Raw genomic sequence first — 26627 nt, 5'->3', positions numbered from 1 at the left:
TGCTCAAAGGGAATGCTGGTCTTCTGGAAAAACGGCTGCAATGATGTAATTTGGGACTCTAACACAGTATGTGTGAATAATAAGGCCAAATCGGAGGCACAGAAGAAACCACACATCTGGCTTTTCCTAACTTCTAAGAGCTTGTTTCTGCCACTTAAAAGTTCTTTTCATGTTGGTTTTCAGTGCAATGTTACATACTCGTTGTTAAGCACTGACAGTGGGGTTAGTGCCACAGTGGAAACAGATATAAAGAGAGCCTCTGTCTTGAGAAATATCCTTTCAAGCAAAAAAGATGCATAAAGAAAAGAGACTGAACCCCCGTGGCCTCACAGAACTCCATGATCACCTCCCACCACCAGCCAAGTAAAATCTACAGGCATCACAACCCTGAACCACTACTAGCAGACACACAAGAATTCCTTCATCTGGAAAAACAGCTAAATGCAATTTAAGTCTAGATTGTTACCAATCAAGTGTGGCAGCTCTTACAGCATAGACATTAAATCCCCAGTGTTCAACCATCCTTCATTCATAAACATAGTCTGGATTGGTTTGGTTTTCTTTCTGAGCAAAAATTTGCACTGCAAGCCTCCTCAGTATGGAGGCTATGCCCTAGCATTTACTTCATTAAGCTTCATTGTTCTAATCAACAGCACATCCACTGTTGTTCTCCTTTACAATTAACATCACATAACATCACACACCAAGACTTTTTAAAATGAGACTCAGAGCTGCATGCAAAAGACCAATGCCAAAAAAAAAGCAGTACTACCTTTGATTCTGCTATCTTCTTCCTTGCAAGCCTTGCAACTGTTATGCTCACTGTTTCCATTTCTAATAAGTGCAATTTTAATATGCTGAGAATTTTAGGCACTCAAAAAATTCATTGACATGTTTGAGCCTCTCAGTACAAAGGGTCAGTCTATGCTAAATTAAAAAGGAGTGAATAATCACTTATTTTGAACAAAGACTCTTTGTTTTCTGAAGTTGTTGCTATGCACATTCATGTGAGAATATAACTTGATCACAGGAAACAAGAAAGCTTTGTAGTTTTCATTTTTTGGGCTTACAACCACAGTCCTGTTCAAAGTAGTCACAAAGACATCACTTGATTTTTCACCAATATTAGTAATGAAACAATCTTTTCTTGTTAATGTTTAGTGCTGCACAATTAATATACAATTGCAATACAAGCGACATGTCTTTGTGGGTCTGGAAGCCTGATTTTTGTATAGTGTTTCTGGTGTTCCAGACGCCAAGTGGTACCAGCCATGGACAGTGGGTGATGGTTTACACTTAGGGCAGCTGTGCCCCCTTCACAGCAGGTTCACAGTGCAAGCCACATCCCAGACCTGCCCATGCTGTCCCCAGCAGCACTTTTCGCATTTTAGACATAGCAATGATGTCCTCCATAGCATAAGGAAAGGCTGTCTCAGAGAAACCATGCTCTCAGGGAAGATTTGTGTCATGAGTGATACAACTGGGGGCAGAGAAGACCTACTCAAACTCTGAAGACATCACAGCGTGCTGCTGCCATGCTGTGCAGTTGTGAGCATGCACCAGCAGCCAAAAGAGTCTCTGGCCTCAGACCAGACCCGGGACAACTCTGGGCATTTCAGTAGCAAAGGGTATCTTCATCTGCAGTCACGTAGGTTTAATACTCACTTACAAATAGGCCTTAAACTAAGGAAAATTAGTTTACAAAGTGTATTTTGATTAAGAATAAATGGAACAGAGACATGAATACATGAAGTCTAGAAGCTGAGGCAATAAACCCCCAAACATTTCTTGCTGTTGAGGGGGATTTTAGTAAGACACTCAAAACCCGAGAACAGTATTACCTGTTCTTTGACCACAACCAAACACCATCTTCATTAATGCTAGCATAAAAGAAAAACAGCTATTGCTGCCCTTATCCAGTTACTGCTGAGTAAACATGGGAACTTGAAGCTGGAGAGGCAGGAAGAATTCCTCAATCCTCTTCCCAAAGAAGCTGTGCTAAGAGTCTGCTTTAAGATTCCCAGAATGTGAAGGTATTGTCTTGTTCTCTATTGGAACATGGGCATGTATGATGTGAGGCACCAAAGTGGCTCAGTATCTCAGGAACAGCAAGAAATGCAAATCATTTCATAAAGCAGCACATACAGAGAGAGTCTTTTTGCCATGGCACGATATCAATGACTATGGATGGAGCGCTTTTCATTTGTCACTGATCTGTAATTCACTTCGTTTTTGTCACCCTGAATTATCGTACAGTTTAACACTGAAAAGCCAACTTCATCCATGAGTTACTCTCATCTGACAAGAGGATGTGATAACATTGCTTTTTACATGCAAGAAAATATGGTATAAATTAAAATATTGGAATGGACTGCCTATCTGAAGGACTTTTCTAATAAAATTAGATGCGTTTTTCTGGCATTGTTAATACTAATTTTCACGGAGTGTATGTATCTAGTGATGCTGTCTATCAGATGTCAGAATGCACCTAATTTCTTCACAGTAATTCGGTAAAATCTTGAGAACAGGCAGACCACAACAACCTTCATTAGGTCAGTGGCAAAGCAGTGTCCCCTCACTTTAACCTGAAGCACAATCCCAAGCATTGTGCTTGGAATTGTCACAGAGATGATGTCAGGTGAGCATTCACACATGAGTCTGCTTAGGCAGTGGGATTAGTGCAGTACAAGGGAGACCTTAACATGATGCCTTTACCCTACAGTCTCTCTTTCTTCTTATTTCTTCTGCTCAGACTAAAACATGGATACGATTTCCACAACATAAAACTACTTTGCTCACTTTCAAGCTTTGCAACAACTAGAAATGATATCAGAAAACTAGAGGTATCTATTCCATAACATTTGGAAGTTTGAATTAAAATCATCACCAGCATTTTCTGCCCCCTAAGTCCCCTATCCGCAGGACAACAGGGAACTAGAATAATGTATAAAGTCAAATTCTCAGGATGTAAAAAAACAACAACAAGGCTCTTGCTTGCCTGATTTTTTGGCTGTTCAGTTTGGTTCTGCTCTGTTAAGCTAGGATGAAATCACAGCAAACACTACAGTAACTCTTCTGTTAATTAACAGCCTGCTTCGGAACTGCACTTTTCATTCCCACAAGAAGTGCTGCACTTCCACAAAGTATCACTTGTAGTAAGGCATTCAAACATGCTAATCGCAGCTTTGCCTCCCTGGGAGATGTATGAGCTTACTCTGCATTAGTTAAAGGCTTCTGAGTTGATTTCATTTTATTACTGTTATTACAACTTTGAAAAAGTAGAATTTTTTTACTTTTGCCAACTTGCACAAATCCAGCTCAATACCAGTGATGACACTCTGATATGCTTTACTAAGTTACACATAACCTAGTTAGGTTGACAACAGTGACAGAAAAATGCAGAGAGGAGGGGCTGGGAAGAAAATTTCTTCAGACATCTCTGTTTTTTTTCCATATAGGCTTGTGTGCATTGACTATGATGGGAATGGGATAGAGAAGTGACCGTGCACTGTGCAAAGCAGGTGTGATTGCAAATTGCAACATATGTAAATCCTCCAGTAAAGCTTCCTATAAACCATTTTTTTAAATGATCCTCACTTATATTTTTATTGAGTATTTCAGGCTTTATCCCTCTGCTTCATTTTTATTCTGCTGCTGGGTAGTTATTCAAAGATTGAAAAGTTCCGTCACAAGGCAACAGGATTCAGCACTTGGTTATTGCAAATTCCTGTTTACTGAAACCACTGACGTCAGTGAATAAAGAATCTGGGTTAAAAAAGCACAACAGAGCATGCTACCTGTCTTTGTACTGAATAGCAGGCAGCTGGGAAATTGGCAAGCTTTAGCATAAAACCAGTGTGAAACTGCTTCAAAGAGATGATTTATTTTTTTTTATGAAGGCATTTTAAATGCTCAGCCAAAGTAAGGAAAGTTGGTGTTTTCTATTGAATTAAGGCTTCACTTTCCAATAGATCTAGGCATCTGTGGGCTTGTATTTTTGTATCCACACAGCAGTGAAATTCATCTTGCTAGGAACAGCAGCACTGATTGTGTTGCTAAACAAATTAGCAGGGGACTGGACCTGTAGGTCTGGGAAGAAGCACTCTTCAGAACAGTTGTCCACTGCCAGATAGAGAAAGAAAAGATGCTGTGGAGAACACATTATTAGGATACTGTCTGGGAAGAGAAGCCCCAGGGACATTGCTGCTACACTGATAACATATGATAATCCGCTTGGAAGATTCTAGGGTAATGTTATAACAGGAATAAAATTGATGATGCAATTTCTGACCACGTGTAAGTGGTGGGAGATTGTACAATATTAAGAAAAAGACAAAAACCAGGCCACTGCATGAAGAGAATCTCTGGAGTGCATGAGAAGTAAGCTAACAAGGCATGGAGAAAAGAGCACAAAGGAAGCAGAGAGCCCCAAACCAATTTACAATGAGTCACAGTTCTCCAAAATAACACATTAAACTAAAAATATATCCAGTTGTCATCCAAACAATATGGCACTTTCTGAACCAGATCCTGAAAAGAATAAATTGTCTCCTGAAACTGAGCATTTGGATTTTTCCATGAAATATTGATTAATACCTTTAAAAACAATTTCAACACACGAACACACATGATGATATGATGTTGCCTGTTGAAGGTGTTGCCCCCTTTGAAAATGTCACATATCGAGAGTAGAGGGCTCTTCAGAAGTTCACACACATAGAGCACACTGTGTGTTGTTAATCTACTTAGTTGTATTTGTACACAAACTTGGTCAAACAAAGCCAGATGAATTGTTTTTACATTTTTTTCCTGAAAATACATATCCAAATTACATATATAAAGCCTTTACTACCTCGATCTCACTAGATATTGTTTTCACTGGGACTAATAAAAGTCTAGAGTAAATTAATTTATCTTATTGGTATTACTGCATAGGGATGGGAAAGGCAGATTAGGCTCCAATTTGCAGTACTAAAAATAGTCAAATACACTTGCTGTAGGCATTTTAAAAATAGAATTTTATTTTAAAAGAGAAGAAATAATTTTTAAAAGTTCCTCTAAATCCATACTAGATTTCAAAAACATGGATAAAACCCCCAAGACTCCTCTAGTGGAAAACAAAGGGAACTCTGCCATAATAAATGGTAGCCACATCAATGGCAATGAAAATCATAGGTAAATTAATTGCCTACAAACATGCCTTTATTGTAAAAAAAGAGGTCAGGATAAGATCGATTTGTTACAATGTAGGTGTTAGGTGTTACAGAGTCAATTAGTGAAATAAAAAGTTGGAGTAAATCCATCACTGTCAATTAAGATATATTAAATATAAGATTGTTTCTGGCGTTCTTACACATGTAAAGACACTTACCTTTAGGCTACTGTTATTCAGGCTCTGTGCATGAGCACCAGCCTGCCATCACAATGCTCGAATAATATATTTTAACTGGCTGTTTTCCTCATTTAAAGACGAACTGCTAAGCAAAAACTATGTCCCTAGTGCTGCTTTAGGATGTATTAAAGAACTCAGTAGCAGGACTGAGCATTTTTGCTTAAACATTGTGTGCTAACGTCTTTTGTCCTGCTTTCTTTTCTGGTCCCATCCCCAGCGAGCAGCTCTGAGCAATGAATCATCTTGATTTGTAAAAGTTTTATTGTTTGCTCCTTTTGAAAGGCACATGCCGCTCCATCTTGTTCCAGATCTGGGTGTTTCCACCACCTCGAAGAAAAAGGGCAATAGGTTTTGGGAACTCACAGAAAGCCTGGATGCCTGTCAGCTCCCACTCCCACACCTCGAGGAGAGGATGTGTGAGCCCAGGCTGCTGCACTTGAAGGAGGTGCCCTCCCTGCCCACTCGGATGGAGTGTGCTGACAGCCCAGTGTGAAGAGGGACCCTGACCGGCTGTGGGGTTTGATACGCTTCTGAAATTCCCTAAAACTTCTCTGGATGACTTTGTGCAGTTATTGTCCTCAAGAATCCCAGTCCTATTGCTTAACCAACAGTGACAGACAAGACTGTTCCCACTGCATGATTAGATAGATACAGGAGCAGAAGGTAAAGAACAAGAACCCACATTTTCCTGAAGGAAACCAGGCCAATTATCGGTACTAGCACCGCTATTAGAGGCACCATCAAGTTCACATAGGGAAGACAACCAACACTGTAGAGAAAAAGACATATTTCTCTAAATGCCACCCTGCTGTCCTCTCCCGTCCCTGCCCACCCGCTCTGAAGAGGGCAAGATACAGCTCTTTGTGAATTCATCAGGCACAGTTTCAGGCATCTCAATGAATGAATGTGATGGCAGAAACAAAAGAATTGTAACATTTTGTCCTACACACTGAACCTCAAAGGTCTTGATCTCAAAATGTCACTGGTCAGAGATGTCCAAACAAATATGCTTCAGAAGAATTGTAACCTTTACTAAAAAGGTACAAGTACTTTCTAAGGATATATGTCTTCAGCACAAATACAATGTATATAAATAAAACCAAATCCAGCACCACAGATGGTCTTTTAATGACACTTAATTTACATTACAAAAGCAGAACTGGATGTTTATAGACCTGGCAAATTATCGAGAAAGACTGCTTTACCTTCAAACTGCTACTAAAAAAAGCCTCCATTTCCATAGATGTGTCCCAATGCACTACCTTTTCAGTAATGAGTGCTAGATCTAATCAGAGACAGGTGTATTTCAGTAGGCTGAAATACAAATCCGTATCCAGTGGCTCCTTCAGAGAGCAAAATTCACCTCCATAATTTCCCTTTTTGCAGGGAGCAAGCCAGCTTTAAGTCTCTCTTGAACTTTCAAACTAGGGTTTAAATGAGACTTGGGAGAGGTATCATTGTTATGTTGACCACCTGCCTGAACGCTTAACTTAGGTATGAAGTAGATCATACAGCACAGGAGTCAACAAGCCTTGTGATCAGCAGTGTCAAAGGCTGACAATACATCTAATAATAACCAGCACCGGCACCTCCATATTCTGCATTCATTGCCAGGAGTCAATTATCCACCATCTATTCAAGGGCCTTTTGAAGTCCTTCTTGTGTTACTTGAAAATGAAATTACACCAGGTCAGGTCAGTTGAAATGGCTGGATTTCTTGTTGGCTGAAGTCCACATCTCTTTTTTTTTTTTTTGGCTGTAAGTCAATGCTAGCTGCAAACTTCTAGTGAAGCCGCAGTATTGTATTTAATTAATTATTTATTGATTAAAAATAAGTTTTTTAATCCAAGCTAGCAGAGCTCAGAACTCCTTGGGACAGTCAGTTTTATTTAGCTTTGGCACCAGTGACTCTACCCAGAATTTCTCTAAGCTCAAGCTTTTAAGGGCAACTGCTCCTTGAGTGCCCTGTTACAGCCCCCGTTTTCAGACTGCTGAGGTCTACCACAAACCTCAGTGAGAGGGGAAGCCCAGAACCCTAACATCAGAGCTCCAGAACAGGGAGCACTGAGTGAGCTGCATCAGAACTGCTTTCACCTGGCTGTCATCCAGCTTTCTTCTAATCTTTTCAGTTTCGGCATCATCATTCTCATATAAACTGCTTTTATATGCTGCTTTTCTCTTCTTACCCATTTAGATTATAAAACTAGCTTTTCCTTTCAGCTACCTATAAGCTGATCTGACATCACTGTCAGAAATTTACACTCCACATAGAAAATCATCACAATTATAAACTTTAATATTTCTTTGATGAAGAAAACAATCCTGAGAGATGAACTACTTTGTTTTTTAGGACATCTACTTGGAAATATCTTTATGCAAGTAATTCTTCCATTAGGCGTGAAGAAGGATGTCAATTAAATAAAGAAACTATGCAGCTGAGTAGTGATATTCTATCAATGAACATGGAGGTATGTGCCCAATCCATACATGTTGAAGAAAATACGATGTCAGAAAAGGGCACGATAGCCAGCTGAAGGAAATCTGGTGCAATTTTACTCTGTCACTGATCTAGGTGATCTAAGGTGATCACTGCTCAGTGTCCCCTCCTGTAGGCATGGCTAGCAGACCCAATGCTTTCCTGTTCAAGGGACTGAAAAGTCTCTTGGGCAGACATACTAAGGAAGTTAGGGTAAAGATAGAGATGTCACAGTAAAGGTCCAGAAAGAGAAATGCTCAGAAACCTCAGAGCATCTCCATGATACCAAACAATTACCTCATGGTCAAGGCCATTTTGCTGTGACTAGCTGAAAGCAGTTATATCAACACATTTAAAATCAACTAATAAATTTTCCATTCCTTCCAGGTAGGAAAGATCAAGAATATCAATGATAAAAACTGGAGGTATTTTATGTCCTGTTCCCTGTCCCCAAAGAAAGTTTAAGACTGAGTCTTAAATGGGTGGATGCTGGTTCAGTCAAGAATACATTTATACTGAAAAACAAAGCACAACCTACATTTACAGTTAGAAAAGTTACTCCACAAAGCTGTAAGAAAGCACAACAACAAGACCTCATTGGGGAGCTCATTTTAGAGAAAGCACAGCGGGATGTGTAGCCACAGTAAAATAATACTCAAAAAACCTGACCTAGATAACAGTATTTCTAAGTGACTAGAATTCATTAGAAACAACAGATTAAAAATGTACTGCACAGGATTCTTTGAAGGCTGAGTGTCACACTCAGATTAAATAACCAAACTTATGTAAAAATGAAAGCAACTTTTATTTTTTCCCTTAACAGAAAAAGAACAACAAAGAAAGCTGTGAGTTCTGCTATTAAGAAGAAGTCAGTAATAAGTCAGAATATGAAAAAGAGCTCTGACTTTGTAGGGTTTTATATGAGTGAACACTGTCTTTGGCTATGAGTGAAGCTGACGAGCTCACAGACCTAAGTGCTGTGGGATACCAAATACAAAAGCAGAACCCAGTATAAGTCTCAAAGTTTCCATACTATAAACCTAAAGCATTTTCACATCATTTATTCAAGAAATATGATGATTAAATTATGCTGTCTCATGGTAGCAGTGTATTAGGATGTGTTAGGAAACATCCTTTCCTACTTTCCTGCTTCTCCCTGAGTGCTACAGCAAAAATCCTTAGAAAAGGATGCTTGGGTGTGTCCGCTCACAGGGAAGAAAAGCAAATCAAACCCTTTAGTCCTTGAAAAAGCTTCTAAATTGTGCTGAATAAAGCCCAGGTTACTGCTCCATTTCAGGAAGGCACTTCAATGCTTCTGGACTCAAAGTTAAGTACGTGCTTAAGCACTATAGGAATGCCAAAGTGCCTTTTCACATCAAGCCTTTATTAGCCCTGCAAGTAGAGATGGTTTACTTTTGTATAAGCATGAATAAAGGGATTAGATTCATGGACTTACAGAGCTTTTTTTTTTTTTCTTTTTGCTTTTTTTCTGTGAAAATAATATGATGCATCACAAAATACCTTCTAGTGTAAATTTAAAATTTTAGATCCCTGCAGAAGGTCGTCTGGAAATGTGAAAGATACTCTCCCAAAACAACAAAAACAATAATCAAATCTCTAGCTTAAAATTTGCTAAAAAGGGGGAAGAATTACAGAATAAAAACATGCCTTCATGCTTACCACATTTGACAAGTTTGACAGTTTCTCAAAAATTACTCCAGAAGCACCTTTGAATTGTACAACTCCTTTACAGCTACTGACTGCATGGTTAGTCATTTGTCACGTGACAGTATTTACTTTTGCCCTGAATCAGTTACAGGAGCGAAACTAAGATATTATTTCCTAGAAGACACTAAAACAATGTAGGTAGATGAGCGTGCTCCGTATTTGTTGTTATTTACTTACTACTTGCATTTAGTATTAACTTTCTAATTAACTTCTAAGTATTAACTTCTAATTAATTAATCAAGGTTTTCTAAACAAACTCATTTAAAGGAGCTCAATAAGAAGATGACTACAGTTACCAGCTAATAGAGGGCTCCTTCATTCCCTGAAGATAGCAAAGCACTGGTCGACCATGCTGCAGGAAAGGAATGGTTCACTCCAACTTCTCCAGTCGGGACTGTAAGCAAGCATTCTGCAAAGCAATTCCCACTGGATTTATTAGCAGTGACTGAAGAGGTTGCTGGTCCTCCCATCCTATTCCCATACCACTCTACTGCCACAGTTAAATCTGATGAGTTAAGTGTCTCCAAGTTCCCCTTCACCTCTGCTTTAATATCAAATAAAACCTGAAGGTGAATCACACTGCCCTCAAGCTGGGAGCTGCAGTGGCTGGGGAGCAGGCACACTACATTTTGCTATTTTTACCTCAAGGATAAGAAATTCCAACAGAGGCAGGGCAAAGTAGACGGCAATGACTTCTTAAGCTGCCTCAGCCTGAATCAATGGAGCTCTTCAATCACAGTCTACAGAGCAAACCCCAGCCTAGTTCTCCATCGGCTCCATATAAGCCATCCACAATAGGATTTGCTAAAGTATATTGGGATTTGCTTTCTTTGGTTGGCCAAATCACTGACAAATCTCTGGAATTAAACTTTTTATAACTCAATTTCACCAAGCAGATGAAACTTCTTGGACAGACAGTTCTACTCAGTAAAGCAACTACATGGATGGCCTTGGATCTTGAGCAAATTTGCAGAACTATCAGAATGAAATCTGACTGAACTTTGTGTGTATTTTTTAACTGTACTCTTGCATTCTATAGCTACTATTTTTAGGCGTCACAGACCATCATCTTGCAGGACCAGTAATCTAAAGAAAATCTAGGTATTTTGGAATGAGTGCTCTTCCACCTGAGGTTTATGCAGATTGTCTCAAAAGTCCTAACACAACTGGCACCTGTTCAAGTGTCTCTAGTGACAGCTACTTCCTGGCAGTCATCTGCAAAATATCCCTAGCATTTCCTTTCTTACCATCCAGAACAACACATTATTTACCTGTATTCAGACTTTAAGCCTAAACATTAGGTAAAATTGCTACAAAGTCCTCCTGCTGCTTCAAAAATCTCTGGCAAGCAGCCTTTTGCTGGATGCTGCTTTACTGTGTTTGGTATCTGGCATTTCTGCATAGTTTCCATCACCTGGAAGTTCAAAACATGGTTAACAGTCTGGATGGCTAACACAGGCTATGCTGCTCTCCTAATGTCTGAGTGCACGCTGCCTTCATCCCTCTGAACAAGAGCGGAAAGGTAATGTTGCTCCCAGTTTTTACCTGATTTCTTTCTACTCCAGAAGCTTTGAAAAAAAACTGTTCCAAATTATTTTCCTGTTTTACTATTCATTCAGAATCATGACACTTTTTTCCTGGATGGATTTTCTTCTGGATGAAACTGGATGCATGTTTCTCCCATTTCCACTGTATGGTACAGAAAAAAACATTTCTCCCTACCCAATGTTCCAAATAACTGATTTGAGCTCTACATTTACTTCATAACATTTGCAGCTAAAACTGCCTAAACTATTTAATGCTTAATAAGGATGCATTATTATACATTCTTTCATGCATGAATTTCAGGTTTCCACTTTTAGACTCTCAAGCTGCAGAAAAGAGCAGAGTTTCTTGCTGCTCCTTTATAATTATTTACTTAATTTCACTTGAGGCACTTTTGTGAGGAACACTTCAGTATGAGTTCAGATCTTCAAAGTTAATTTACAGGTGAAGCTGACAAGAACACTAAAAGATGGATAACTGCAATATGCCATGACATTCCAAGTAAATGGAATTGCATTAGGTAAGGATAGTGCCACTTCAGCTCTGAAACAGGAGCTTGTTCTTTGGGAAAGCCTATCTGATCTCCAATACACTAGGGGCAAATCAGGAGCAATGTCAGGACATTGAATGGATTTACATCAGTGACAGAGCAGAAGATAACTGGTTTCATAGAAGGTACTTAAAAAATTGAAGCAGCCTCCAGGTCTCCTCTTCCCAGCCCTGTGCAAATACAGATCTCCAGGATGTATTTCAGGGGGAAAAAAACCAACCAAAACTACGACTCTCACCTGCACCTTTTTGTTTTTCCAAAAATTTTTTTCTGGTCCTAACACATAGTTTATTTTCACACTAAGGTCAGCAAATAGATACTCAAGCATCTTGGGAATTCTTCTTTGTTTTCTCTATAGGGAAATACAGGAATGTCTGTCCTTACAAAGACTGCCCAAAATCTCTACTTAGACCGTGACTAAGTATTACTTTGGATCATGCAAGCCCCAAATTCAGTAAAGCAGTTAAATTTATATTTTGGCTTTTACTTCTGAGCTAAAAACTCACATATACATATGGGTCTCACTGAAATCAGAAGGATTTAAACACATACTTAGTTTTACACTAGAGAGACAGACTTAAGGATTACGTTCAACAGCTTTTTGGAGATGAGACTTAAGCAAGTCAAGGCAAGTAACATATTCAATTAGTATGTATACTTCTCTCTGCTTCTGTGATACAACAATAGTTAAAATGTGTCTGCAGAAGTGATAAATCATACTCTGTACCCCATAAAAAATGAGTTAATGTAATTGAGGTGTACTTCAGACATATTGTTGGTTGTATCATGCTCCTGACTCTGTCTTTCGGGATTATTTTGTCTGACTTACTTCACCAGGAACAAGTGAGTCCCAATTTCCACATGAAGACTTGTTCCCGTAATTGGGAGAGAACAGATTTTCAAGCTCAGATAAGGTAAAATTAATGTGCCAAAATGCAGGTAACTCACCTGAGGATGAGCCCCCTCAGACTACTGTCATAAATCATCATTACTTCAGTCCCTACTCCAGACATTGGAAGAGGCTGTCGTTTAAGCCATTGTCTGAAACACAATTTTGGTGACTGTAAAATCTCGTCTGATCCTCAAGTATAAATCCAAATTATCCACAGTGACTGATAGCTGTATTGTTCTCCAAAGCCTTTATATGTCTCAGAAAAGTTGATATATGTAGAATTTACCATCAGAAATAGTATCTTTAAAAAAAATTAAAATCTCATTGCAGATGGATACAAGTAAATGGCTTTCAAATGATTTTAGAAAAGCTTTTTGCATTTGCTAAAGCAATGAATTTTAATATCCACATCCCAGGCTTGAAAGACCAGATACAGCTCTTTAGCAAGGTAGAGTAGCAAGTGAAGATCAAGTAATAGACACATTTATAACCTAATTCTGTGATGACCATCACATGATGATCTCCACATACATGTATGTACATACATAGATTTTTAACTTTATACTGTATATACTTTATGAAGACATTAAAAACACATACACAAATTATTCATAACAATACTAAAATTGAACCAGGGTGTGCATCAAATTAATGGAGTTTCCAATTATACAAATCTTAGTACTTCTTCAAAAAAAGGTAGCAAAAATTAATTTCCTTTTCCTTTTAATCTTATGATTTAAATAAAAAATATACTGAAATATACCTTAATCAAAACATGAAAAGGCACCAGTTTAACTGGTAAAATAGAAAATATCTTATTTTATAAAAATACTAGTCTCTTCTTTGCTTGTGGTAGTGCTCTTCAGACTTATTACTGCAATTCTCTTGCAGTTTGGTTAAATGTCAATGCTCCAATTACTTTAATAGTCAAACTGTGTGCTATTTTCACCACAGAGTCATTCAGGCTTGTCATGTTTGACAAATCCAGTAATTGAGATGAACTCTTGGAGAATACTGACACGTAACCAGTCATTTCCTACTGAAGAACATTGACCTCTGCAACACAAATCACAGAGGATTTATTCAGCAGCTTGAAAAAACAAACAGACTTTTTAAGTTTAGGATCATAATTTCATACATCTCCATTCAGTTCCTTGTTTATTCACTTTCTGCTCCACTGGGGTGGGTATTAAAACATTAGGGGCACTTTCAATAAGCACAAAAAAAGGACTACATCAAGTATTCTGAAAATCTATTGTGAATTAAAAATGGCCTAGTCGATTGTAAGAGGCTGAGTGTGCTGTCAAACAGCCTCAAATCCTCCCTCAGTGTTCCCTGCCCCCAAGCAGCTGCACCCCGCCCCAGCTTCAGTTCATTACCAGAAGAAAGTATTATACTAATTACATAAAGTATTTATCAACAGTGATCATTTCAGTCGTTCCAGTACATTAACCCTTGCAGGGGCCTTTTTATTTTTACTGCACCTCCCCCCATGAGGTCCTGCAGCCAGTGTACTGAAACCCCAGGACTCTCCTGATTCACCTTGGATTCACTGAACCAAGCACAAGCAGTGCAAACCCACCAAGTGTGTACTTGCTGGGCTGGCAGGTTCTTGGGTGACACCTCTGAGACAACCATCAGTGTTTGACAGATCTGAACAGCTACAAGCCCACCACATTTCCATCGAAAAACAAGTATTTTGCAATGACAGCTTGTTGCAAAGGTAAAATGCAACAAAGGTCTGGGATGAGGATGCAACCTAGTTCAAATGCAATTCTGAAGCTTCTCTGTGATCTCCATCAACTGGTGACCTCATGCTACTTTGTTATGAAAGACACTACAGAACTTAATACCAGAATTCAGCCTGTCTTTGGATGAAGAACTACCATTTCATAGAATGAAATTAACTCGCCCTCAAAGTAATATAACCCCAAAAAGAAAGAATTGTGATCAAAAGCAAATGACGGATAGAAATATAAGAAGAAATAATTGACATAGACAATACCAGCTTCCAAGAAATTATCTTTGCAGTTGCCAAAATTAAACACCCTTTTGAATGCTTCTGCCTGCCTTCATCAGAGACAGTAGCTGGTCTAGGATGTACATTACCAAACGAGGCTTATAAGAAACCTTGCTTCATGTCTCCTCTCCCAAAGACTTTTTGCTTGATCTTTGTCAAGTGAATTCATTTATCTATTTTACAAGCTGATAGATTGTTCCTCCCTGGAGTCTTTGAAAGAAATGAAAGCTAACTATCACAGGTCACGTAGCTTCTGCAGGGGATAAAGACCTCTTACATACTAATGACAGCATGTCCATGTAATTTTTTAATACATTCTAATTCACAAGCAAGTATATAGCAACCACCAAGATGAAAGGATATCAGAAAACATCTGAGAAGGCAGAACTAAGAGAAAAATGAAAAAAAACCAAACCTTAGAAGGAAAAGATAAACTAGAAATTATTTGTGCAGGATTCTACTTTCAGGAAAAAGGAAGTGTTCAAAATCCTAATAAAAAGGGAAAGTGAATAACTAAGCAGTTCTACTCTGGTTAAATTACTACACATTTATATCCATACTGTTTTTTTTTCCAGTATAACTTTTTCCATTAGGTGTGCAGTGCCCACCTGAGCGATAGAGACCAGGAACCTACTACGAGGCTACTTGGAGAACCTGGTAGTGTACAAAGCCTTGGAGCTGGGGAGCAACAACAATGCTCCCTCTCAATGCAGAGGTGATGTAACCCACATCAAAGGAAGGCACTTAACTGTCCCTTCAGCTGGATACTGCAGATTCCAGCCTTTTCCACAGGAATGCACAAGACCTTCACAGAAGATGGTGGTTAGTTACTCACACATCATGCATTCAAACAGAAATCAGCCTCTGGTACAGGGCACAGCTGACTGAAGCAATTCAATGCATTTGCCTCGAGGAGTCTGACTCAAAGAGCAATAGGAGGATCGGCTCTCAACACCAGTCCTCTCCAGGCTCACAGTCCTCAGAAATCCTCAGAATCTCCACTGGTCACACGCACTGCGTCCATCTTTACCCAGGAGTGCATTTGCCAAGATCATGAGTTAACTTTCTGGCTCTTCGTGTGACACAAATCCAGTTGAGCCTCGTAACAAGGAAAAATCGGCACCAAGAAGGTCACAGGGAAGACCAGGTGCTCTCCCAAGGTACTGCAAGCTGGATAGCAGTACCTTGCGTTCCCTGAAGGCACCACAGTCTCTTGCACCATCTGCATGCGACTGCAGCTGCCAAAGGGGTTTCCCTAAGTGTCAAAACATACAGAGTCCTGATCCACCTGTAGGCACCACCACAGTGCAGAGAGGACAACAAACTCCTTGAGTTTAGCTACGAGCACTTATGGATAATTTGCATTAGGAGGAAGGTAGCTATTTCTTCAAGGCAGAGCCATAAAGCCTGAAGAACAGCACATGTGCAACACAGTGGTCAGTGCCCTGCCCTCCTCTCCACCACAGAAAAGCTCCCCACCCACTTTACCAACCGAGGGAAAACAGATGATGCCACATCTGCCAATGCATGCTGGGCATTTATGTACTTTTAGACTTATTTACTTCCTCCTTCCCCATCCACCTGCTGGTACATGACCATATTACATTACAATTCCAGACAACCTCAAACCCCATGCACCTAAGCAGATGAAGCTTTTCCTTCCTGAGACACCAGCCTAGCTACTCATGCTCCCTGGCCTCACCACCTCTAGTGACAGTGGGGCTCTAGCAGAAATCATTTGCCTTTCTGTCAATGCGGAGAAAAGCAACATGCCAACTCAGCACACCAAAAATTGGAAGTTTGCATTAGGCTGCAGGCAGAGCTTGAGATATTGGTTATTGTATATGAAGTTATAAACAGGCATCAGACAACTGTTTAGCCCAGCTTTGGGAAATGGGGGAAAAGGTATTCCTCCTGTCACAAGATGCAGTAAATCCAAATCTCATTCCCCTTCCTTCTCCAGTAACTTCGAGCCTGGTCCAATGTATTCAGGTGACTGTCCCTCTTCCTGTACCTTATTGCCACAGAGCGGATTCAGAGCTACAGAGCAACAGAGTAGATTCTCACTTTTGTACAAAAAACCCAGGATTGCAACTCCCACACTTTTCATGAGGGCAATAGACTGTACACCACAACAGGGAGCAAATTTTTCAAACTGGAACATGATGACCTTCAGGGTACGATTTAGGAATGCTGATCCTTCTGACAGTGGGGCTGCACTGAATGACCTTTTGAGGTGCCTTGCAGCACTCCTTCCTATGACTCTGCTTGCAAAGCCCCATTTATTGGACAGCATTTCTGGCAAAGACAGAGTTTGCGTTCCTAGGTATTACACTCAGTATTACCGGCCTGTTAATTTGTTATTTACATATGGTTATCTATCTCATCTGGTCCCTAACACACAATTCAGCTTATTTTCCAAGACTATTAAAATTTTTATTTACAGGTAAACAGGGCCAAAAAGTGACAGTTATTAGCTGGTGACTAATAAATGAGGAAATGTCTGAGACATGCTTTCCAACATTTCACTTTGGTTGCCATAAAAAGCAACCTACTGTACAGGAGATAGTTGCTAATGATTATATAAAAAACATGTTATGGAAATCTCCAGGCTTACATGTGGTTTTTTTTTCTGTATAAACATCTGCTGCCTCATGAAATTTATCTTTTCTTTAAATAATCAGTATTTCTCAAGGAACATTTTAAGGCCTCAAAGATGGTCAAAGCCAGTTTTGCTGACTGATTCAAAATCAGCATATCTCTTCTGACAGTCTGAGAACAGATTATAACATCCTGTTTGGGTTTTTTTGAGGCCACATCCTTCTCTGCAAAGTCCCAGTGAATCAGATGTTTGAATACCTAGTCTGAAAAAAAGACTGCTCTTGCAAAAAGAGGCAACAGTGAGGGAGGAGTAAAAGGGCAGAAAGAAAACATTATTTAGGATTTAAAATTGGGAAGGCAGGCAACTCAGAGGAGCAAAAAAGCATAAGAATGAACTAGGAAGATTGTGGCTTATGCCTTCCAAAAGTGCTACTTTGCAGAGTGGCCTGCATGACAAGCAGGTAGGTTTCTTTCAGGAGATTCCAGGATGGAAGAAGAAGAAAGTATTACTTGCCATATATGTTTAGGGATATATTTTTGATGCTGTAACTCTTTGGGGACAAATAGAGAACAGACATCTTGCTGTTTGGTAGAAGAACAGAGACTCTATTAGGAGTATTTGCCCAAAGCTATAACAATTTAAGGAAGTATCAACAGCCTTACATCAATAATTAGATCAACAAGGGGCAGGGAAAGGCAAGTTTATTTACAGACAAGAAAACAAATGCATGTTGTATGCTACTGATCATATTCAAATGTTTAATTACACTGTATCTAAAGTGTAATTTTTTCTCAGTTACAAAATTAAGAAACACTCCTTTTCTTAAAATAAAAAGTGGATTTTTCAGAGTATTTTAGGTTAATTCACAGTTTGTTTGTTTGTTTTTGATTCAGAGATAGTTGACTCTATGCTGGCTTATAAAAATTTTTTTTACAAATACCCTAACATAGTCTAAGTGGAATGGTTACAGCTACGAAGAATATAATAAATTGGTGTTAATAGTACCTAATAAAGGACTTATTAACACATCTGGAATGGAGATCCAAAAGGCCTAATGTCCCATGAACAATAATATATTCCTTTAAAATAACAGTAACCATTTCAGTCTCAGAAAGAATTAGTTTTGATTATGTTCTGAATACATTTGCTCATGTTAGTATACGTGATCTTTAATATTCCCTTTACATTTACATTGCCAACAACTGTACTAAGTTCTTTAGAGAACAGAGGAAATCCTTGCCTTGGCAGGATGAGGGTCTTCAGAGAGAAGAGTGGGAACAGGAACACTGCACACACATTACTGAACACATCTGTGTGCACTGCAGCTACCAGAGTGTGTTTCCCTGAAGTGCCACTCGCAGCCTCACGTGGAGGAAGGTCTGTTCACACCAGGCTGCAGCCCACAAACTACAGGTTAAAGAGAAGATCCTTTAGGGTTTGTCCTAACAGGATACAAAGGGCTCCATGAGTGATTATCTCCTCCTATGAGCATGGAAAACTGAGATGAAACACTCTCATTTACCCATAACACTGCTCTCACAAACTTAGGGATGCAGAGGATAATAAAAGAACATAAAGTAGTCAGGGCTCTTGGTGATACTAAATGAGATCTTTTAATTGTATTTGCTTTATGTGGCTCTGGTAGCTATGATGCTTTCGATAAAATCTTGTTTGAGTTGCTAAAGCTTAATATGAAAGCCCAGACTGGGATTTTTCATTTATTCTGAGAATTTATATCATTTGGGCCATTCTAAGATAATAAATTCTATGGCACTTCTTATTTTTTAGCCATAAAATTTGTGATTATTATACAGAATTTTTAACATATAAACATACATAGATAACTTGAATATGCAGTCTATTTTTTATAAGTATAGTTGTATATAATCTATATAGTATGCAATATATTTAATGTACATTTATACATTAAATAGTATGCTGTATTGTGCCCTTTTTCCTTAGCACATTGCAAAATTCTTTGTACTGGCTAAACAACAAGAAATTATAGAAGATGTTATTTATTTTTTATGCATGTTGGGCTTGTGATGTAACTACTTTTTTCCCCTTTTACATCTATTTAGTTAAAGTGATTGTGCCACATAATTTTAAAAGTGGAAAATCTGAACAATGGACTGTACAAATAGGTGTACTCTATCATGACAATCTAACATCTAACCTCAATATCATAAAAGCATCTTACAGATTTGATCTGCATATTTATCTGTTCCCCTTTCAATCTGAAAAAGTGGAGTAGCTGTTGAAAATATGCTGTTAATTGTTCTCTAACATCCGTTGAATAACTCTTGAGAAAATATGAAATCAAAAGGGTACCTTTAATGGATAGTTTCTTCTTTATATCTCCTTCATATACGCATTTATAAGTGTATATTACATACGTCAACCCCTAAAACTAACAGGAAATATCAAATTACTTTGAGTAGAAACTGAATTTTCTTCCTAAAGGCACAAACTTGCAGATACTGCCTACATTGAAAATGAAGGTAACATAAAAGTTTCCAAATGAGAAGGAAAAAATGAAACAATTCTTCACACACTAAAGATAAATAATAAGGTGCAAAAACATATACACACACACACACACACACACAGAGGAAGCTTGTCCATAGTAAGAAATTATTTAGACTTATGTTTCTGGTTGGTTTTCATCCCACCAGCACCCTATAAACAAAATTATAACCATGTATTACAGACTGCCTACTTACTGTTAACACACACTTAATCCTGCCAAGGCCAGTTCTACAGCAAACATTATCAGTGTGCAAACCACAAATGAACAAAATTACCATCTGCACACTGAAGAACAGAATTGCAAACATAATTATATCTCTTACGTGTAGTAAGTACACAGTTGTTTAAAATTTGGACTTACAACCTGTTTTTCAAATAATGGCTTCAGTCTGCTTCCAAGTCACCAAGCTAATGGCTGTAATAAGTAGCTATACCTCTTAATCAGAGAATGTCACAATAAGCATAGTGCATCTATCTATCTAATCTTTTCTGGCCATGTTATTACGGTTTATGAGCAGTTTTACCACCCATATGTTATGCTGTCATGTTCTTCTAAAAGCTGGTTATTAGGATTAAATGGGGAAAGTGAAATATGAATGCTTGTATAAATTGCAGAGATGAATGCTGCTAAAAGCAAGGTGTCCTAGGTCAGAGAAAGACATGTCATATGTTGCAGGGCATGCCACTTATTTCAGCAGGAAACCCACACAATTTGCTTGGACTCTGCCAGGCTTTCTGACTCATTGCCACAGTTTGGCTTCATATGGAAAACAACAGCTGATCCTCATTTGTTTCTACCCTAACATGCACCATGGCTCAAAACACTAGAATCAATCCTTCTTCTCACCAATTTTAAAGCCAGATGCTGTAATGACTGTGTTATTCATCACATTAAGACCACTATACCTCATGAAAAATCACTGATATCCCTTTCTGACCTTAACAATACACCAAAATTCAGAGGACTGCTTTCATTAGAATAAAAAGTTCATAATTAAATCAGAAATCCTTAGATGCAGACCTTCACGTTTGGTACAAAATACAAGAGATGCACAATGGGGTATAACAAGAAAATAAAAGAAAACCCCAAAAATCCCAAACCCACAAAGAACCTTGGATGTGCCACTGACAATGAATTATGACTTGCATAAGAGCCAATACTATAAGGCTGCTTGGGGTGAGGGAGAGACAATTCTCATTCCGTAATATTTTAGCAGAAGAAAACAGGAAGCAATTACTGTGCTCTGCTCAGTACTGAGGAGGCCACATTTGCTGTTTTGGTACATTGCACTTGCAGGAAGTGTGGAGAAAATGGAGAGAATGTATAAGACAGCAACATATTTAAGAGAGCTCCTGAAAATCTGATCAGGAAGGAGAGACTGAAAGGTGGGGTTTCCTTGTCTTGTAAAAAATGAGAGCTTTCTGAGAAAAAGGTTTTTAAAAATGAGGACAGTGCTGGTTTTCTCCATATCTAGACCAAAAAAATCACTGATTTAACTTGCAATTAAAAAAAAAAAAAACAAGAAAAAGGAGAAAAAAAAAGATAAAAAAGTAATAATGTTCTAATTCTAATTAATAAGAGAGCAGACCTTCCAACTAAAAGGACCACAAAGCAGAGAAATAGACTACTGCAAGCAATCCACTTCACTGCAGATTTTTAAGGAAGAAATTCTGTAAGAGATAAGGTAGCCATAAATATTCATCCTAGCAGAACTAGATGACCTTTAGAGATCCCTCCTAGTAGAAGCAGTCTAAGAACCATGGTGGTCCACAAGGCAGATGGGAAGAGATGAGCCCCTCTTCTCCTGTAGCATGGCTTTCCATCCCAGCTGAAGAAGAAGGGCTGGTAGGGCTTGGTGCTCCCATCCAAGGGCCTGGAGGAGTCACTCTCACAACTTTTCTACCCTCCAGTCTTGCATTTCTGAGACTGACAAGATAGAGCTGCATAACGGAGATGAATGACAGAATTTCTCTTTTCCTGCATAGCAGCAGTCAAACAATGTAATTTCTTCAGAAGTCCCTCTGTCAGCACATCATCCAAAAGCCATCTGCCGTTTCCTAGAGCTGTCTTCCTGTAGCCCCTGGATCCTCCCTATTGCCTTTGCTGTGACCCTCTGCCATGGTCACCCAAGCCTTCTCAAATCTTTGCACTGACAACAGCTCCCTTTGGGCTGTGGGACCAGACTCCAGTTATTGTAGGAACCAGGCTACATAGAGGAGGTAAATGACCTCGATGCCTATCCGGACAGCAAGACTGAGATCCACCCATGATACACTACGGTGTATTTATCACTAAAACACAAGCTAGGGCACTTCTGTGACATCTTTTGCTACATCACTAGAATGGCAATGTCGTAATTGGAAGTTTACAAACTTCTCCAGGGTGAACTCTGTTCCCAAGTTTTACTATCCTTCCTTTAAGACATACACATCTTTAAATGTCTCTTCTGCTACTGTAGGAGGAAAGATTCCTTCAAAAGAACATGAAAGCTATAAATTGAGAAGAGACTTTTTTTTTTTGGTAGCTGCCTCTCAGATTCTGGAAAAGGCCATTGGCCAAAACTGGCCATGTCCAGTTCCAGGGAGTTTTAATTCTGCACATGATGGGCAGCCCTGTACCAGAGGGCTGGTATTGCAACATGGCAATGTGTAGACGAACAGCATCCATACCAGTCTTTTGGTGACCTTATGTGCTGAATGAGCCCACAGCTGGCTGCTGAAGTAAATGGGATGCCAGCTGATGATGCAGAGCACCAGTGCTGTGTGCTTACAGCGCTGCACCTACTAATGAGCTAGGCTGCTGCGCTCTGTGGTAGCTGAAGTTTCTATGGAGCTTTTATCTTCAGCTTCAGTGAGTTACAATAATCCAGCCTGCTTGTGCAGAATGTGTTCATCACTACTGCTAGAACCATGCCAAAGAAAAGGAGGCATAGTTTCTTGAACAGTCAGAGGTAGAATAATTAATTTCTGACTATTTCTGGCATCTTGGTATTGAAGTACCAGCTAGAATAGAATGCTGCACAGAACTCATAATGCTTTGAAAAAGGAAGGTCAAGTGCTTTCCCAGAGAAAAGGGGTCAGTGCCTCTTCTGCTTCCATCAAATCACTCACACTAGATGCATTGCTATGCTGTGGCTTGGATACACTGCAAGCCAGCCACTCTTGCTGAGTAATTTAACAGGATATTGTGATCTACACGTCAAAACCAGTAGGAAGATCAAGTATGGATGTTAATATGATTTAAAAGGTACTTTGCAGCAGCAACAGCTAGAGACACAATTAGGTCCCTGTCTCTGCTAGTCAAGGAAATATAATGGAAGATTAGTATAAGTAATTACATTACACTGGTCAAAATAAAAGAGCTAAGCACTGCATTTTCTTTCGTGTCTGTACTCATTCGCCTGCTTGAAGTGGCAGCTCCTTAATGCCTTAGCTGTGATAATACACTGTGGGAGCTTTATTGCTGGTGTACCTTTACCATTCTGTTCACTTCCTATGAAACAAAACTAAGTAATGGCAGCACAAAGTGGTGCTTTGCAACATATGTTGGAATAAACACTTCTCTAAACACTTCTCACTTCTCACACAACAGCCAAACATTACGATGGAGATGTATGAGAGGATGGGCAATCTTCAGCACCCTACTGGTAGCTAAGTACCACCTTGTAGTGATGTGACAGCCTAAATTGTTCCATATAAACCATCTTGGCTATAGGGAAAAAAATCCCATCCCAGAAAATTAATCCTTAACGTGGTAAAGCCTCCCACATTTTTCCAGCTTCCAGCGTTCCTCTGAAACAGCCTGCCTTGTTAGTGTGTACTAAAGCAAAGAGAGGTTTAGCATCAGCCAGAGGTAGCTGCTGGCTTTTCATCCCAACTTGAGGGGAGAGAGGGAAGGACTGGCTTTTTCAATGACAGAATCTGGAATATGGGATGCGGAGGGGAATATGCTCACAGTATTAACAACAAAACAGGACTGCCAGGATGTTTTCCTCTCTGATGTAAGGCAGTGAAAAAGAGTTGTACATAAAGCAGGAAAAACATCTGACCATTCACAGAGACGTCAAGACCTGCAGTATTTTCTGCAACAAATAACACCTTGTACTGCAACGGCCTTTAGTCAGTCTATGTGACTGATGGACACATGGTACTCATACAGCCAGACATGGTCAGAGCATGAGAACTTTTATCCTGAGCAGTGTGCCAAAGGGGGCCTCTCTGCCTTACTCATTCAGGCCTTTCTGGGATAAAACTGCCTCACAATGCAATTTTGCATGCAGAGAGAGGATACAGGACCTTTTGATTTCTCCCCCTACTGTGTGGCCTCCTTCTTTCTGTTACCAGCCATAATTGCAGCGCTGGTATGAAGCCACGAGCAGGCTGGCAGAGCATCACCCTGCTCTGCACAAAATGGCTGGACAAAGGTGAGCCAATACAGCATCCATACCATTCCCACTCCAGTGAAGCAGCAACCGTGACTTGCAGCCATCTGCAGGCACAGCCATCAACACAGAAGTCCCCAAGGAGCAATTCACATTTTAGAGATCCCAGGCATGTCAGGAGAACACACACCTTTTTCTACATCCCTTAGGGCTACAACACACAGTAGTGGGATGCCAACCTCATTCCTAAGAATATCCTTCTCCCCATTAAGTCTTATAAATGAGCTCAGCATAATCCAGTTATACTGGTGATGGTCCACTGGGCATCACTTTTTAAAATGTTGCCAAAGATCAGGAGTTCAGGTTGCTTCCTCAGCCCATGAATTTCATGTAGTATTATCTAGCAGTACTCAGTAAATTTTCAACTGCTGCTATAAAATGAAATAAAATGACCAATAAGCACTATTTTTAACCACAAAACATCTTACTCATTATGCAAGATATACTTCTGTCATTCTCTGAGGGAAAAATGCCTAATTACTTCCATTATATCTCACTGGAAATAAAACAAATAAAACAAGAAAGACTATTGAAGGATGAAAATAATGGCAACATGTGGTACAGGGGCTGACCTTAGGAGAGAGAGGTATTAATCATGAATATATGCAAATTACAACAGGAGTTTTGAGAAAAGCGCTGCCAATTAAGAAAACTGTCTGTGTTACATCATGGAAGACACACCTAAATAATATTTGCTTAACCTTAACCCATACTGCTCTGTTTGCATGTACAGGGGCTGGAGAACAGTGGCACAGAAGATAGATGAAATCCTGACTTCTCCCCCCGATGTACTTTCTGCTGCTCTTTAGGACGATAGCTCAGTACAATTCAGAAAGGTGTTTTTCTAAAAACTTTTAGTGGCTGTCACTTATGTCTGAATGTAAGGTCAGTTTGACAAAATCTTTAGCACCCTTATGGCTTAATACCTGCATACATATATATGCTGGTTTTACCTTAACAGGCAATGGTATAAACCCTTACCTTTTCTCCTTTCTGATGAGTCCCTGTCACTTGCACACATTTACACCAAGAGCTATATACTGAGAAAAAATAATAATAACAAGTAGTGACATTACATTTCTTCAAACACAATGGACAGCCATTTCTGAGGAAACCTCTATGTCCTCCTCCACACAAAACCTGTGAAAGATCAGAGCAGCAGCTACTTACTAGTAGTCTATAAAGCTGCACACCCATAAATGGGCTGGATATGCTTGGTTATCTATCAGATATGCATAAAGGTGGTGGTGTGGCACACATTAGAATTCATTACTGCACTTACTGTGGTGCTGTTTCTTTTTTTATCCCTGAGGTATATTCAGGCCTCCACAAAGAGTAGATGATTCTGTGCACAGCTTGGAAATCCATCCATGAAGGAGTGTGACATGAAAGATGTATTAGATAGCTGTACTTTATGGGGCCACAGTTGTCATTTTTGTGGAGAGGCACCTGTTACATGAAAAGTATTTACCAGATTTGACAAAATGGGGTGTAAGTGGTCATGAAGCCCTAAAAATCTCTACTTAAAATTGAAAGAGCAAATGTTTAAAGGGCATCACAGCCATCATTCCTACACAAGCAGTACAGCACTGGGAAGAACACTGATGCACTAAGATTAGTGTGAAAGGTTCTTAGCAATGACTACCTGCTAAACACAATGTAATTAGAGAACACTTCCCTATGAATTAAATGCAAATACTTTGATATGTTACTGAGCACATTACATTAATAGTATTAGCATATTAAATACAATTTAAGCCTTGTTCTCAAGCATCTGAATTTTTACCTAAAATGGCAGTCAGGCAGAATACTGTATTTCCACACTAGGGGCAGGAGGGGGACTGGAAAGCTTGGTGAGGCATGAAAAATTGAATTTCAGGAAGGCAATGGAAAGGACATTGTTGGGCAATTACAGCGCTCCAGTATTTGCCATCCGCAAAGGCTGCAATCATCTGCAGCGACAGCGTGGTGCACGGCTCCCCCAAGGCACGGCACTCCAGTTAAATCAATTTGTCAGGAGCGGGGCTGCTGCCTCCCTGCTGCAGAGGAGGCCCACTGGAGCGGGGGACAGCTGGGGCACACAGCTGTCTCTCTGCAGCAGATCAATTAGAACATCAAAATTCATCTGCTAATTAGCAAGCACGTACAGAGGGGAAAGAAACCTCCCTTAAATGAATCATTTCCATGTATTAATGAATTCAGTGACATCCCACATTCAGAAACCAGCCCAACAAGAAGAGACACGAAAAGCACCAGCTAGCACAATGAGACAATTTCATTATTGCAAAAGGTGATCCTATTGCTGAGGTGAAAAATAAAACTCCCTACAACTAAAAATTTGCACTTCCAATATCAGTGAAAGAAGACCCACATCACATTAGTAGAGCTACTAATGTCTGATTGCATTGTAAACACTCATCACTGTAAGACTGCATTGAGAGCAAATACAAG

General features: G+C 39.4%; 1 protein-coding gene across 11 annotated transcripts in view; it reads right to left on the bottom strand.

The window, feature by feature from the left end:
- LOC106855662 (poly(rC)-binding protein 3-like) overlaps nt 1-26627 on the bottom strand; it is a 501269-nt gene that overhangs the window by 84470 nt on the left and 390172 nt on the right. The window contains exon 5 of one of the 11 annotated variants that reach the window (XM_088171732.1): nt 12640-12732. The exons of the other annotated variants lie outside the window; for them this stretch is intronic. The gene's annotated coding sequence lies outside the window, so the exon portion shown is untranslated. The remainder of the gene's footprint in view (nt 1-12639; nt 12733-26627) is intronic. 11 annotated transcript variants of the gene reach the window in all.

This window comes from Sturnus vulgaris, chromosome 1 (assembly GCF_052056855.1).
Source record: "Sturnus vulgaris isolate bStuVul1 chromosome 1, bStuVul1.hap1, whole genome shotgun sequence".
In the NCBI taxonomy this organism is placed as follows: domain Eukaryota; kingdom Metazoa; phylum Chordata; class Aves; order Passeriformes; family Sturnidae; genus Sturnus; species Sturnus vulgaris.
This window is presented reverse-complemented; position numbering and strand designations above follow the sequence as displayed.